Raw genomic sequence first — 16,360 nt, forward strand, 5'->3', positions numbered from 1 at the left:
TCGTTAAAGGGCGTGTCCATGGCGGTCTGACAAATTTCGATGTTTCACCATGAAAAAGGAAGTTGCTGTAACTCAGACATACAATGTCCAATCTGCCCCAAACTTCACATGTTGGATGAGACTCTTGACCTGAACAGATCTACATGCCCATATTCAGTTATGGTCATAGCGCCACCTATTGGCAACAGGAAGTGACATATTTTACACTGTGACAGACTATTTCTAGAAATTGTATGACATCAATGTCTTTTTTGTGGTCAGTCTAATCTAAAGACCTGTGTGATGTTTAGTTGTGAAGATCTTGAGTTTTTGTTAAAAGGTGTGTCCATGGCGCCGTGTTGAAGTTCGATGTCTCGCCATGGGAATAAAAGATGTTATAACTCAGGCATAAAATGTCCGATCTTGCCCAAACTTCACTTGTGTGATAAGGGACCTGGCCTAAACAGATCTGAAGGCCAATATTCCATCGAGTGTGGCAAAATGGCTCGATAGCGCCACCTATACACTTTCAACGGAGTGCGTATACACTTTGAACGGAGTGCGCCTCGAGCTATGTTTCACATAAATGTACAAAAATCGGAACACACATGTAACACACCAATATCTACGAAAAAGTCTCTTGGTACGAAATCCGAACCCCAACAGGAAGTCGGTTATTTTGAATTTTCCCTTCAAAATTGGTGTTGTTTTTGCCATTTTCAGGGGTTGTACTTTAACAAACTCCTCCTAGAGATTTATTCAGATCAACACCAAACTTGGTCAGTGTAATCTAAAGCCCTTTGCGATAATAAATTGCGAAGGACTTGAAGTTTCGTTAAAGGGCGGGTCCATGGCGGCTTGACAAATTTCGATGTTTCGCCATGAAATAGGATGTTGTTGTAACTCAGGCATAAAATGTCCAATCCTCCCCAAACCTCACATTGTTCGATAAAAGTCCTGCCCTGAACACATCTGAAGGCCAATATTCCATTATAATGATAGCGCCACCTGCTGGCAACAGGAAGATTGGCACATATATGGAATAAACATTGATATATTCTACTTATATTTATGAGTTTAAATGCATATTTCTCACCGTTCACCTATTAACTAAAGCCACTCGCTGACGGTGAGCCCAGGTGCGAGGGCCCATTCATCGCTGCTTGCAGCTTTAATTAGGGCTCAAGCCCGAAGGGGCGAAGAGCCCTATTGTTCCCCTAAGGATTATTCTTATTATTCTTATTATTTTTATTTTTTTTTTTTTAAACCTTCCGGGCATTTTTGGGGGCCTTAACATGCTCAAAAACTCTTGAAAATTGGCACACACATTGGAATCTGCGGCCATCAGGACGCCACAGAGACTGGGACCCGGGCGTGGCACAGGGGCTCTACAGCGCCCCCTGGAACACCGTCAGAAATCTTGAACCATAGCTCACACACACTTGCATGTATTTATATGAAACTCAGTACACTTATAGATCTCATTGAGCTGAACAACTTTCGCGCTCTATGTCATAGGCTCCGCCCAACAGGAAGTCAGCTATTCAGGGCTGTTTAAAAAAAGCATGCTCTGGAATTTAATATACTTGTCATAGGTTTTTTACTTGATTGCCACGAAACTCGGTCAACATGATCTCAAGACATTGGGGATGAAAAATTGCCAGGGGATTTTTGATATCTCGAACGGTTTGCTCGTGGCAAGGCGTTGAAATTAGAGCAATAAATGAGAAACAGGAAATGCCTAATAACATCCACATACATTGCCTGAGTTTGATCAAACTTCATCGGTTTGTTCGCTGTATGATACCGATCGTATATATGTGACTATTAAGAGTCAATGTTATAGCGCCACCAACTGGCAACAGGAAGTGTGTCATTTTCCAAATGCTTTGAATTCAGCATCTTATTTTTACTCGATTTGCTGCAAACTTCATCAGAATAATGACAAAACACAGCTGATGAAAATCTGTTGTGGGGATATTGATATCTAATATAGTGTTGCCATAGCAACATGTCAAACTTGAATATTCTGTTATGGTGAGTTTGAGGCAGACAACAAGCTCAGATTTACATGAAAGTCAAAACACATATCGGTATTATTGATAGCTAGACAATGGCAAAAGCTTTTAAAAGGGCGTGAAGGAGACACTCTATAGCGCCACCTTTTGTCAAAAGTGGGGGGGTTAGTTTTAGCTACAGACAATCTTGGTACATAAATTGTTCTTTTCAAGACGGACAACTTTCTAATTCACAGTCATCAGCTACGACCAACAGGAAGTCGGCTATTTTCATTTGAATATTTAAATTGAGCTCTGATTTAATGCATTCTCCTCAGAGGAAATGTTCACTATACTCACCAAACTTTGTCTACATGTTGAAAAAACATTGAGGAACTTAAATTGCGAACGGATTTTGGTTAGCTTGAACGGTTTTGTCGTGGTGATTTTTTGAAATGACAGTAAAAAGGGAATCATTAATTGTCTTGTATTTTTAAATTGCAGCTTCCAAACACTTAAAAAAAAATTCATACAGAGATCAAATCATTCTGAGGACATATGCATAGTTTCATGACTTTACAACACTGTATGATTAAAAGAAAATTAAAAAACTGTCAGACATCTCAACTCACTCTGTCCCTATGTTTGAGGAATGTATGTGTGCTGAATGAGTGTGTGTGTGTGTGTGTGTGTGTGTGTGTGTGTCTGTGAATGGGGGATGGGCATGAGCTGAGTGGCAGACACAATGAGAGAGAGAAAGAGAGAGAGAGAGAAAGAGAGAGAGAGAGAGACTTAATCATCTCTTTAATCACCAGAAAAAAAAAAGTATTTTAAATTATTTTTTGTTGCTGTTGCTAACATTGCTGTTTTCATTACAGCTTAAGAAATCTCTTAGGCCTTATCCTTTTCTGACAGTTTCAGGAATTAAAAACAAAATTCTAAAAATACTTATTTGTGCTGCAAATAATAATTTCAAACTCATTTGATACTGACCTATTCCATCCTGTGACATGACATTTATCTTAATTTACATAATCTCATGGATGTAACAGTAAAACTGTTCAGCTCACAGATGAAGACTAAGCTGTAATGCAAGCAGAACTTTCACAAATGCTTGTAAGTCATTAAAGGATTTTATAACACTGTAAAATAATGTCTAATTTGTTAACATTAGTAAATGCATTGGTAACACTTTATAATAACTGCACTCATTAGTAAATAGTCAGTTCATGCTTTATAAAGTCTTGTCCCAACTTAAATGGTCATTAATAAGCAGCTTATAAATACAGCTATAAATAGCTTGATCTTGGTTTATAAGCACATTTATTAAAAAGGAGAGTAAAGGGTCAGTTATCTTCCTATGAAAAATAAAAAAATTAAAATAAACAAACAACAACACAGATTGATACAGAACTCAGAAATGTTATTGTGGATTTATGATCAAATCAGCCTGTAAATGAATCATACTCCTCCAAGAAGACACAAGTAGTTCACACCAAACTTTTTCAACATGATGCCAATATACTGAAGATGTTAAATTACGAATGGGCTTAAGATACCTTAAATGGTGTGGCCATACCGATTTATTAAAGTAACATAAAAAATTACAATAGTTATTTTACTATATCTTTATCATTCTTCATTCCAACTCTTCATAATTTTTTATATACGTAGAAGTCATCATTTGAAAGAAGCACAGTAAGTTTCATAGCTTTATCATGTCCAGGAGCCACCATAAAATTAAAACTATCATAACATATAAATCAAGCTTGCAATTCTTAGTACCAATAATGGCCACCAGATGGCGCTATAGGATTACTTTTAAATAATTATTGTAGAAACGAATATGATTTAAATCATTTATAGAAATCTTTCAAAGAAAAATATGTATTTTACTGATAAAATTACCCTCACTTAATTAGAATAATATGCTGAAGTATTGTGAAATACTGTGTATTAAGAATAATTCTTTATAGGCTTTATGGACAGATAAGTTTGGAGTGACTCTTGAAGGATCAGTACCACATCCTCTTTTACCACTATTTAAAGAATTTATCTTACAGAACAGTTGCGAATGAATTTTGGATGGTGATTTTTTGAAATAACAGTAAAAAAGGAACCAGTAAATGTCTTTTATTTTTTTAAGTGCAGCTTCTAAACACTTCAACAAAATGTACACATAGAAGACAAGTCATGCTATATGCATAGTTTCATGACTATACAACACTATATGGATGAGAGAAAATTAAAAAACTACCATACATCTGATGTCACTCTGTCCCTCTGTCACTGTGGGTAATGTGTGTGTGTGTGTGTGTGTTTGTGTGTTAAGTGTTTGTGTGTTAAGTGTGTGTGTGTTAAGTGTGTGTGCTGAGTTTGTGTGAATGTGTGAGAGAGGGGATGGGCTTGGTGTCAGAGAGAGAGAGAGAGAGAGAGAGAGGGAGGGAGACTTAATCATCTCTTTAATCACCAGCAGAAAAAAATAAGCAATTTTGTGTTGTTGTTGTTTTTTCATCATTACAGCTTAAGAAATATCTTAGGCCTCAACATCAACTGTTGCTGCTTTATATAGCCTTCTCCCAAAATTAATAGTCATTAGTAAGCATTTTATAAATACAGCTATAATTAAATTGTTCATGGTTTATATGCACATTTATTTTGAGGAGATTAAAGGCTGTAATCTAACTAAAAAAATAATAATAATAAAAAAATAAAAAAATAAACAAACACAGAACTCAGAAACATTTATTTCAAGATGCAATAAAAGAAAACTGTACACTATATATATATATATATATATATATATATATATATATATATATATATATATATATATATATATATATATACAATTGCATAAGTTTATATTAAATTTTTATCAAGTGTACAGCTAATAATAATAATAATAATAATAATAATAATAATAATAATAATAATGCATTTTACTTAAGGCGCCTTTCAAACCACTCAAGGTCACCGTACAACAAGTAACAACAGTAACAATATTAAAACAAAAAATAACAGCAAATAACAATGTCAATAAAAAACCGCAATAATATTAGAATAGCACAACATATTGTGGAATACTATATTAAGACTTTATAGGTTATAGATAGGTTTTGAGAGATTCTTGAAGTACTAGCATCACCTCCTCTTGTACGACGGTTTGAGGAATATATCTTCCAGATAGTACCGCCGCTCCCTATATGCAGAATACGCAGTCTTCGTAGGGCACCAACTCCCAGAGGGGGCACCATCCCAGTAGCTCAAAAAAAATAAAACATGCGCCATTCTCCCATCCGCGCTCGCGACCGCTCGGACATTTGCGGATGAATGTTCGTAATTGATGGATGGACATCTATGCCCGGGTAAAAGACATCAGCAATCCGGCACAGAGAAAAGAAAAATAAAGTAAAAAACAAAACAAAAACAGGCATAAATTTGGCTTGACATTGGACATTCGAGAGTCTCAAATTTAGGGACCTTCTCTAAAGTTACATGTGATATTGTTATACACTTTTCTAACATCAGTAGCATTTGAGAGAATTACTTACAGTCATAAAAACAACTGTAATTGTTCATCTACGTGACAGCTATAATGCACAATTAAATTGAATGTTTGATATTTATTAAAACAAACTGTAAGTCATATATAAATTATGCTACTTTTTCACATGGACTCAATAGCATTTGAGGAGAAAGAATTGCAGTCATAAAACAATTTTAATGTGTTAATTTAGGTGTCAGCTACAATGCACACCTTATACATTTATATATATATTAAAATAAAGTGTTACTGAAGTTATATATATATTGTTCTGTGTATGTGATTTCAAAGTCTAGATGGGTCGGATTAACCCTTTAACTGCCGTATCCCTTAAAACTTGATTGCCAGAGGGTTACTGTAAATGCTTATGCCCGCTGGGCACAGTTTTCCCGATGCCACCGGGGTGGCGCTGCACTGACGGCTTGAGCCCGCCATCGCTGCTTGCAGCTATATTTATTATTATTTTTCTTCAAGGTTTCGGGGGCTTTTGGGGCCCTTAACATGCTTAAAAAGTCTTGAAAATTGGCACACACATTGGAACCTGCGGCCATTAGGGCCGGGCAGAGACTGATACACGGGCGTGGCACAGGGGCTCTACAGCGCCCCCTGGAATGCTGAGGGCCATATATCATACATACTTGCACGTAGACGCACAAAACTCGGTAAACATATAGAACTCATCAATACAAACAACTTTCGAATTGCATATCATAGGCTCCGCCCAACAGGAAGTTGGCTATTTGGGGTTTATTATTCATATTTGTCGTCAAAGTTGTGGGGGCTTTTGGGGTCCTTAACATACTCAAAAACTCTTGAAAGTTTGCGCACACTTTGGAATCTGTGGCCTTAAGGAGCCTGCAGAGGCTGGGACCTGGGCGTGGCACAGGGACTCTACAGCGCCCCCTGGAACACAGTCATAAATGTTGATGTATAGCTCACACATACTTGCACGTATTAATATGAAACTCAGTACACATATAGATCTCATCGTGCCGAACAACTTGCGTATTGCATGTCATAGGCTCCGCCCAACAGGAAGTCAGCTATTTAGAGTTATGTAAAAAGCGCATGCTCTGGAATTTGAAATACTTGTCATAGGTTTTTTACTCGATTGCCGCCAAACTCGGTCAACATGATCTCAAGACACTGGGGATGAAAAATTGCCAGGGGATTTTTGATATCTCAAACGGTTTGCTCGTGGCGAGCCGTTGAAATTATGGCGAGAAATGAGAAACAGGAAGTGTCTAATACCATCCACATACATTTCCTGATTTTAATCAAACTTCATCAGATTATTCTTTGTATGATGTCGATCGCATATATGTGACTATTAGGAGTCAAAGTTATAGCGCCACCAACTGGCAGCAGGAAGTGTGTCATTTTCAAAATGCTTTGTATTCAGCATCTTATTTTTACTCGATTTGCTTCAAACTTCATCAGAATAATGTTAAAACACAGCCTATATTAATCTGCTAGGGGGATATTGATATCTAAAAATATTGTTGCCGTGGCAACATGTCAAACTTGAATACTTCTCAGGTGATTTTAAGGCATATAACATACTTAGAATTTCATGAAATTCAGAACACATATCAGTATTTATGATAACTAGACACTGGCGAAAGTTCATAAGAGGGCGTGGAAGAGGCACTCTATAGCGCCACCTTTTGTCAAAAGTGGGGGGGTTAGTTTTAGCTACAGACACCAAACTCGGTACAAAAATTGTTCTTATCAAGACGGACAACTTTCTAATTCACAGTCATCAGCTACGATCAACAGGAAGTCAGCTATTTTGATTTGAATGTGGATTTTTTTTTACATTTAGCTGTGAATTAATGCATTCTGCTCAGAGGAGAGTAACACTATACACACCAAACTTTGTCTACATGATGCCAAAACATTTTAAACAACTTAAATTGCCAAAGGATTTTGGATAGCTTGAACGGTTTTGTCGTGGTGATTTTTTTAAATGACAGTAAAAATGGAATTATTAATTGTCCTGCATTTTTAAATTCCAAACACTTCAAAACCTTTTTTCATACAGAAAAAAAGTCATTCTGAGTAAATATGGATAGTTTCACGACTTTACAACACTGTATGGATAACAGAAAATTAAAAAACTGTCAGACATCTCATCTCACTCTGTCCCTCTGTTTGAGTATTATGTGCTGAGACTTACATTGTCTGAGAGAAAATGCGCCCCTACAGGTTCAATTCCTGAAAGGGAAATTCGACTGAAAGGGAGGAGACTCTCTTTTAGTTTCATTTTTAAATCGGTTAAAATACAAATAAATACTTAGATTTAATTCACACTGACAAGCTAAACCAACATATATGATTATTACCAGGTCAGGGCTCATTTATAATTGATGTGTGGTCAGTGATACGTGAGAAACACGAGAGATGAATCACGCTCTGAGCAGGAGCGTGTGGAATGACGAGCTCAGAAAAAACGAGTTTATTCTTGTTTTATAGCTTTTAAAATTAAAATATTAAAGCGATATTACACAATTCACCAATTAGAACACACCAGGAGCTAAATTCAGATGTTTTTGAACTGTTTGTGTGAAAATGAAATATTCGCAGCTGCCTATCTGAAATCACTGCCTCCGATCAGCGCGCACAGTGTCACAAGTTCAAAACTAATGAATTTATTCTTGTTTAAGAGCTTTTTCAAATAAAATATTGTCATAAATGCACACAATACACCCATTATAACACAACACGAGCTAAATGCAGGTGTTTGTGACCCGTTTAAGTGTGCAAGACTATTTGAAAGCGCGACTGGCAGAATAACATTGATCTCTCGAGCTGCAGGTTTCTGCCTTTCGTCCTAAGAACGAACACATCACGGACAAGATTATTTCGAAATACATAATAGCTTGGCTAATATAAACGAAAACAGCCACGTGAACATAAACTGTTGAGAAATAAATCTGAAGTAGATCTACTGGATTTTAATATTAAGTGACCGCATATACCAGCTGCTTCCGTCTTCAATTTTAATCTACATATAAAAAAGGAAACTCATTCATCTTGGCGGCTTTTTTAATGTGTGTACGTATTTATTTATTATTTTGCTCTAACAAGAATTAATCTATATTTAATTAAATCAATTACATTTTATTTTACATTTGATTTGTCCATTTCTGCATCTAAACGCCTAAAAACCTAAAACATGCTCTATTATACTATTGTTAGCAATTTCTTTATCGTCCAGTTTATCTGGTGTACACACTTTTATTTTCATAATAAACTTGTTTCTTAGATTATACACAGTTATAGTGGTCTATAATAAATATTAACAGGTTTTATTCAAGCTGTTTAGAATGATTGCAGTAGGCTAATTTGTTTTTATGTAAATCCCAAAAAATAAATTAAATAAAAAACATTGGAAAACAATAACTGTTGTACTTTTTTATACATTTTGTATAATTTCATAGTTTATGCATTATAGTTATAAAAACAAATAAATTTAGCCACTCACATAGAAATCTTAGGCCTTATCCTTTTCTGACAGTTTTAGTTTTTTTTTTTAAAAATCCTAAAAAACCTTATTTGTGCTGCAGATAATAATTTCAAACTCATTTGATACTGACCTCTGACATCCTGTGACATGATATTTATTTGAATTTACATAATCTCATGGATGTAACAGTAAAACTGTTCAGCTCACAGATCAAGACTAAGCTGTAATGCAAGCAGAACTTTCACAAATGCTTGTAGGTCAATAAAATCATTACAAAACACTTACAAATCATTTAAGGATTTGATAACACTGTAAAATAATGTCTAATTTGTTAAGATTAGCAAATGCATTGATAACACTTTATAATAACTGCACTCATTAGTAAATAGTCAGTTCATGCTTTATAAAGCCTTGTCCCAATATTAATAGTCAGTAGTAAGCAGTTTATAAATACAGCTATAAATAGCTTGTTCTTGGTTTTATAAGCACATTTATTAAAAAGGAGAGTAAAGGGTCAGTTATCTTCCTATGAAAAATAAAAATAAACAAACAACAACACAGATTGATACAGAACTCAGAAATGTTATTGTGGATTTATGATAAAATCAGCCTGTAAATGAATTCATTCTCCTCTAAGAAGACATAAATAGTTCACACCAAACTGTTTTAACATGAAGCCATATACTGAAGATGTTAAATTTCGAAAGGGTTTAGGATACCTTAAATGGTGTGGCCATAGCGATTTATTAAAGTAACATAAAAAAATACAATAGTTATTTTACTATATCTTTAACATTTTTAATTCCAACTCTTCATAATTTTTTATATACGTAGAAGTCATCATTTGAAGGAAGCACAGTAAGTTTCATAGCTTTATCATTTTCAAGAGCCAGCATAAAATTAAAACTATCATAACTTATAAATCAAGCTTGCAATTCTTAGTACCAATAATAAAACTAAAGGATTACTTTTAAATAATTATTGTAGAAACAAGTATGATTTAAATCATTTATAGAAATCTTTCAAAGAAAAATAATATGAATTTTATGTATTTTACTGATAAAATGACCCTCACTTAATTAGAATATCAAGCTGAAGTATTGTGAACTGTATATTAAGAATAATTCTTTATAGGCTTTATGGACAGACACGTTTTGAGTGACTCTTGAAGGATCAGCACCACATCCTCTTTTACCACTGTTTAAAGAATGTATCTTACAGTACAGGTGCGGATGCATTTTGAATGGCTTGAATGGTTTTGTCGTGGTGATTTTTTGAAATAACAGTAAAAAAGTAACCAGTAAATGTCTTTTATTGTTTTAAAGTGCAGCTTCTAAACACTTTAAAAAATTGTACACATAGAAGACAAGTCATTCTGAGGAAATATGCATAGTTTCATGACTATACAACACTATATGGATGATAGAAAATTAAAAAAACTATCATACATCTGATGTCACTCTGTCCCTCTGTCACCGTGGGTGATGTGTGTGTGTGTGTGTGTGTGTGTTAATTGAATTAGGTGTGAAACTATCAGGGAGCATTTAGTCTCCAGCGCCAACATTTTACAGAACTGCCACTTTCCTGGAGTCTCAGAATTACAATGTGTCAGGTTCTGAGAGATCTAAGATTCACAAAAATTATTTAATTAGAATACCATGAAGTATTGTGAAATACTATATATTAAGACTTTATATATAGGCTTTATGAACAGATTAGAGTGACTCGTGAAGGACCAGCACCACCTCCTCTTGTCCGATGGTTTGAGGAATATATCTTCCAGAATCCGGGATTAAGATTTAGGAGCTCATTTTTATTCCACCTCCTTTCCTGAAAAGTCTGTCTTGCAGAATTGACTAAAAATTAATCTTCACATTAATTCCTAATTATTTTGCAATTCTTTTTGTCAGTTCTTCTTGACCTGTTTTTTTTTTTCTTCTTCTTTTCTGACCTCATGACCCAGTCAGCATTTTTGTACAATGGTCAAGTCTTAACTTATCCATTTCTGTATTGCATTTGTGTTTGATATTTCTCATGGGTATTTCATAATTTTCGACTTTGAGTTAAAATAGTTTGAGTTAAAACTCTTTTTTAGTGCATTTCATCTGTAAAAGAAAACATGCCTAATAATTCTGCACATGAATATAAGGAGTTTTTCTCTTCCAGCTTTCCTGGACTATTGTATAGCACTCATAAATGATTAAATAAAAAATAATGGTAGTTATTAAGATTGATATGGTTTGGAATTGGTAAAAAATGCTTGGAAAAAAATCACAAAACAATGTTTTAATGTTTAAGTTTGGAATATTAACTGACATGAATGAATGCTATATAAATATTGTTCATGTTAACATAATGTTTATAAATGAAATCTTATTGTAAAGTGTTACTAAATATATATGTTCTGTGAATGTGATTTTAAAGTCTAGATGATTCGGATTAACCCTTTAACTGCCATATCCTTTAAAACCTCACTGCCAGAGGGATATTGTGAATGCATGTGCCCGCTGGGCACAGTTTACCTGATGCCACCGGGGTGGCGATGGCATTGGTGGCTTGAGCCCGCCATCGCTGCTTGCAGCTATATTTAGGGCTCAAGCCCGAAGGGGCGAAGAGCCCTATTGTTCCTCTAAGGATTATTAGGGCCCGAGCACCGATGGTGTGAGGACCCTCTTGGAATTGCTCCGTTTATTATTATTATTATTAGGGCCCGAGCACCGATGGTGTGAGGACCCTCTTGGAATTGCTCCGTTTATTATTATTATTATTATTATTATTATTATTATTCTTCTTCTCCATAATGAATCGCATTTTTGAGGGCCTAAACATACTCAAAAAGTCATGAAACTTTGCACACACCTCAGAACCGGCGAAAATGCACATATGATATGGGTTTCAGAAGTGGGTGTGGCAAAATGGCTCAACAGCGCCACCTATACACGTTCAATGGTGTGCGCCTCGAGCTACGTTTCATGTACATGTATGAAAATTGGTATACACATGTAACTCTCCAATACCTACAAAAAAGACTCTTGGACCAAAATTCTAAACCCAACAGGAAGTCGGTTATTTTTAATTTTATGAGAAAATTTTGTGTCATTTTTGTCATTTCCATGCGTTGTATTTTAACGAACTCCTCCTAGAGATTTATTCAGATAAACACCAAATTTGGTATGCCTCATCTAAAGGCCTTTGCGATGTTAAATTGCGAAGATTTTGAGTTTTCGTTAATAGGCGTGTCCGTGGCGGCCTGGCGAATTTCGATGATTCGCCATGAAAAATGAAGTTGCTATAACTCAGACATACAATGTCCAATCTGCCTCAAACTTCACATGGTTGATAAGACTCTGGAACTGAACAGATTGACATGCCCATATTCAGTTATAGTCATAGCGCCACCTATTGGCAACAGGAAGTGTCATATTTTATGCTCCGAAGAACTACTCCTAGAAATTTGATGACATCAGTGTCTTTTTTGTGGTCAGTCTAATCTAAAGGCCTGTGCAATGTTAAATTGTGAAGATCTTGAGTTTTCGTTAAAGGGCGTGTCCATGGCGCGGTGACAAAGTTCGATGTCTCGCCATGGGAGTAGAAGTTGTTGTAACTCAGGCATAAAATATCAGATCTTGCCCAAACTTCACATGTTTGATAAGAGTACTGACCTGCCCACATCTGGAGGCCAATATTCCATTGGGTGTGGCAAAATGGCTCGATAGCGCCACCTATACACTTTCAATGGAATGTTCCTCGAGCTACGTGTCACGTACATGTACGAAAATCAGTACACATATGTAACACACCAATAGCTACAAAAAAGTCTCTTGGTACGAAATCCGAATCCCAGCAGGAAGTCGGTTATTTTGAATTTTCCCTGCAAAATTGGTGTTGTTTTTGCCATTTTCAGGGGTTGTACTTTAACGAACTCCTCCAAGAGATTTATTCAGATCAACACCAAACTTGGTCAGTGTAATCTTAAGCCCTTTAAGATGTTAAATTGCGAAGATCTTGAGGTTTTGTTAAAGGCCGTGTCCATGGCGGCCTGACAAATTTCGATATTTCGCCATGAAAAAGGAAGTTGCTGTAACTCAGACATACGATGTCCAATCTGCCTCAAACTTCACATGTTAGATAAGACTTCTGCCCTTAACAGATCTACATGCCCATATTCAGACATAGTAATAGCGCCACCTGCTGGCAACAGGAAGTGTCATGTTTTACACTGCAAAGAACTACTCCAAGAAATTTTATGACATCAACATTTTATTTTGGTCAGTCTAATCTAAAGGTCTTTGCAATGTTAAATTGTGGAGATCTTTAGATTTTGTTAAAGGGCGTGTCCATGGCGCCATGACAAAATTTGATGTCTCGCCACAGCAAGAGAAGTTGTTGTAACTCAGGCTTGAAATGTTCGTTATTCCCCAAACTTCACATGTTCGATAAGACTCCTAGCCTGAACACATCTGAAGGCCAATATTCCATTATAATGATAGCGCCACCTATTGGCAACAGGAAAATTGGCACATATAAATGACTTTGACATAGTCCACTTATATTAACGATTTGAAATGCATATTTCTCACCTTCACCTTTTTACTAAAGCCACACGATTGCTGTGAGCCCGGGTGCGAGGGCCCGTTCATCGCTGCTTGCAGCTTTAATTATTATTATTATTATTATTAGGGCCCGAGCACCGATGGTGTGAGGACCCTCTTGTTTCTGTGTTGTTTATTATTATTATTAGGGCCCGAGCACCGAGGTGCGAGGACCCTCTTGTATCTGCTTTGTTTTTTATTATTATTCTTCTTCTTCTTCTTCTTCTTCTTCTCCCGAATGAATCGCATTTTTGAGGGCTTTAACATGCTCAAAAAGTCATGAAACTTTGCACACGCGTCAAACCTGGTGAAAATTTTCGTCTGATATAGGATTCAGAAGAGGGTGTGGCAAAATGGCTCGACAGCGCCACCTATACCAAGAAAATCAACAGCCTTCCAGCTATGTTTCACGTACATGCACGAAAATTGGCACACATATGTAACACACCAATACCTACAAAAAAGACTCTTGGAGTGAAATTCTAAACCCAACAGGAAGTCGGTTATTTTTAATATTATGAGCAAATTTTGTGTAATTTTGGTCATTTCCATGTGTTGTATTTTAACGAACTCCTCCTAGAGAGTTCTTCAAATCATCACCAAATTTGGTATGCCTAATCTAAAGGCCTTTGCGATGTTAAATTGCGAAGATCTTGAGTTTTCGTTGAAGGGCGTGTCCGTGGCGGCCTGGCGAATTTCGATGATTCGCCATGAAAAATGAAGTTGCTATAACTCAGACATACAATGACCAATCTGCCCCAAACTTCACATGTTTGATGAGACTCCGAAGCTGAACAGATTGACATGCCCATATTCAGTTATATTCATAGCGCCACCTATTGGCAACAGGAAGTGACATATTTTACGCTGCGACGAACTACTCCTAGAAATTTTATGACATCAATGTCTTTTTTGTGGTCAGTCTAATCTAAAGGCCTGTGCGATGTTCAGTTGTGAAGATCTTGAGTTTTCGTTAAATGGCTTGTTCATGGCGCCGCGACGAAGTTCGATGTCTCGCCATGAGAATAAAAGATGTTATAACTCAGGCATAAAATGTCCGATCTTCCCCAAACTTCACATGTGTGATAAGAGTCCTGGCCTGAACAGATCTGCAGGCCAATATTCCACCGGATGTGGCAGAATGGCTCTATAGCGCCACCTATACACTTTCAACGGAGTGCGCCTCGAGCTATGTTTCACGTACATGTACAAAAATTGGTACACACATGTAACACTCCAATACCTACAAAAAAGTCTCTTGGTACGAAATCCGGATCCCAACAGTAAGTCAGTTATTTTGCATTTTCCCTTCAAAATTGGTGTTGTTTTTGCCATTTTCAGGGGTTGTACTTTAACGAACTCCTCCTAGATATTTATTCAGATCAACACCAAACTTGGTCAATGTAATCTAAAGCCCTTTGCGATAATAAATTGCGAAGGACTTGAGGTTTCGTTAAAGGGCGTGTCCATGGCGGCCTGACAAATTTCGATGTTTCGCCATGAAAAAGGAAGTTGCTGTAACTCAGACATACAATGTCCAATCTGCCCCAAACTTCACATGTTGGATAAGACTCTTGACCTGAACAGATTTACATGCCAATATTCAGTTATAGTCATAGCGCCACCTATTGGCAACAGGAAGTTACATATTTTACACTGCGACAAACTACTCCTAGAAATTTTATGACATCAGTGTCTTTTTTGTGGTCAGTCTAATCTAAAGACCTGTGTGATGTTTAGTTGTGAAGATCTTGAGTTTTTGTTAAAAGGTGTGTCCATGGCGCCGTGATGAAGTTCGATGTCTCGCCATGGGAATAAAAGATGTTATAACTCAGGCATAAAATGTCCAATCTTGCCCAAACTTCACTTGTGTGTAAAGGGTCCTGGCCTAAACAGATCTGAAGGCCAATATTCCATCGAGTGTGGCAAACTGGCTCGATAGCGCCACCTATACAATTTCAACGGAGTGCGTATACACTTTAAACGGAGTGCGCCTCGAGCTATGTTTCACGTACATGTACAAAAATCGGTACACACATGTAACACACCAATATCTACGAAAAAGTCTCTTGGTACGAAATCCGAATCCCAACAAGAAGTCAGTTATTTAGAATTTTCTCTGCAAAATTAGTGTTGTTTTGGCCATTTTCAGGGGTTGGACTTTGATGAACTCCTCCTAGAGATTTATTCAGATCAAAACCAAACTTGGTCAGTGTAATCTAAAGCCTTTTGCGATCTTAAATTGCGAAGATCTTGAGGTTTCGTTAAAGGGCGTGTCCATGGCGGCCTGACAAATTTCGATGTTTCGCCATGAAATAGGATGTTGTTTTAACTCAGGCATTAAATGTCCAATCCTCCCCAAACCTCACATGTTCGACAAAAGTCCTGCCCTGAACACATCTGAAGGCCAATATTCCACTATAATGATAGCGCCACCTGCTGGCAAAAGGAAGATTGGCACATATATGGAATAAACATTGATATATTCTACTTATATTTATGAGTTTAAACGCATATTTCTCACCGTTCACCTATTAACTAAAGCCACTCGCTGCCGGTGAGCCCGGGTGCGAGGGCCCGTTCATCGCTGCTTGCAGCTTTAATTATTATTATTATTTTTCTGAAACTTTCTCGAAAAGTCATGAAACTTGGCACACACGTCAGAGCTGGAAAAATATTAGGTATGCAATGGTTTGCTAAGGTGGGTGTGGCAAAATGGCTCGACAGCGCCACCTATAAATTTTCAACGAAGTGCATCTTGAGCTACGTTTCACGT

General features: G+C 36.6%; 1 long non-coding RNA gene across 1 annotated transcript in view; it reads left to right on the forward strand.

Annotated features, from left to right (window-relative positions):
* LOC128025690 (uncharacterized) overlaps positions 1-10,618 on the forward strand; it is a 104,928-nt gene extending 94,310 nt beyond the window's left edge. The window contains exon 3 of the long non-coding RNA XR_008186196.1: positions 9,250-10,618. This is a non-coding gene — a long non-coding RNA (uncharacterized LOC128025690). The remainder of the gene's footprint in view (positions 1-9,249) is intronic.
* The last annotated feature ends 5,742 nt before the right edge of the window (positions 10,619-16,360 follow it).

This window comes from Carassius gibelio, chromosome A12, assembly GCF_023724105.1.
Source record: "Carassius gibelio isolate Cgi1373 ecotype wild population from Czech Republic chromosome A12, carGib1.2-hapl.c, whole genome shotgun sequence".
Taxonomy (NCBI): Eukaryota; Metazoa; Chordata; class Actinopteri; order Cypriniformes; family Cyprinidae; genus Carassius; species Carassius gibelio.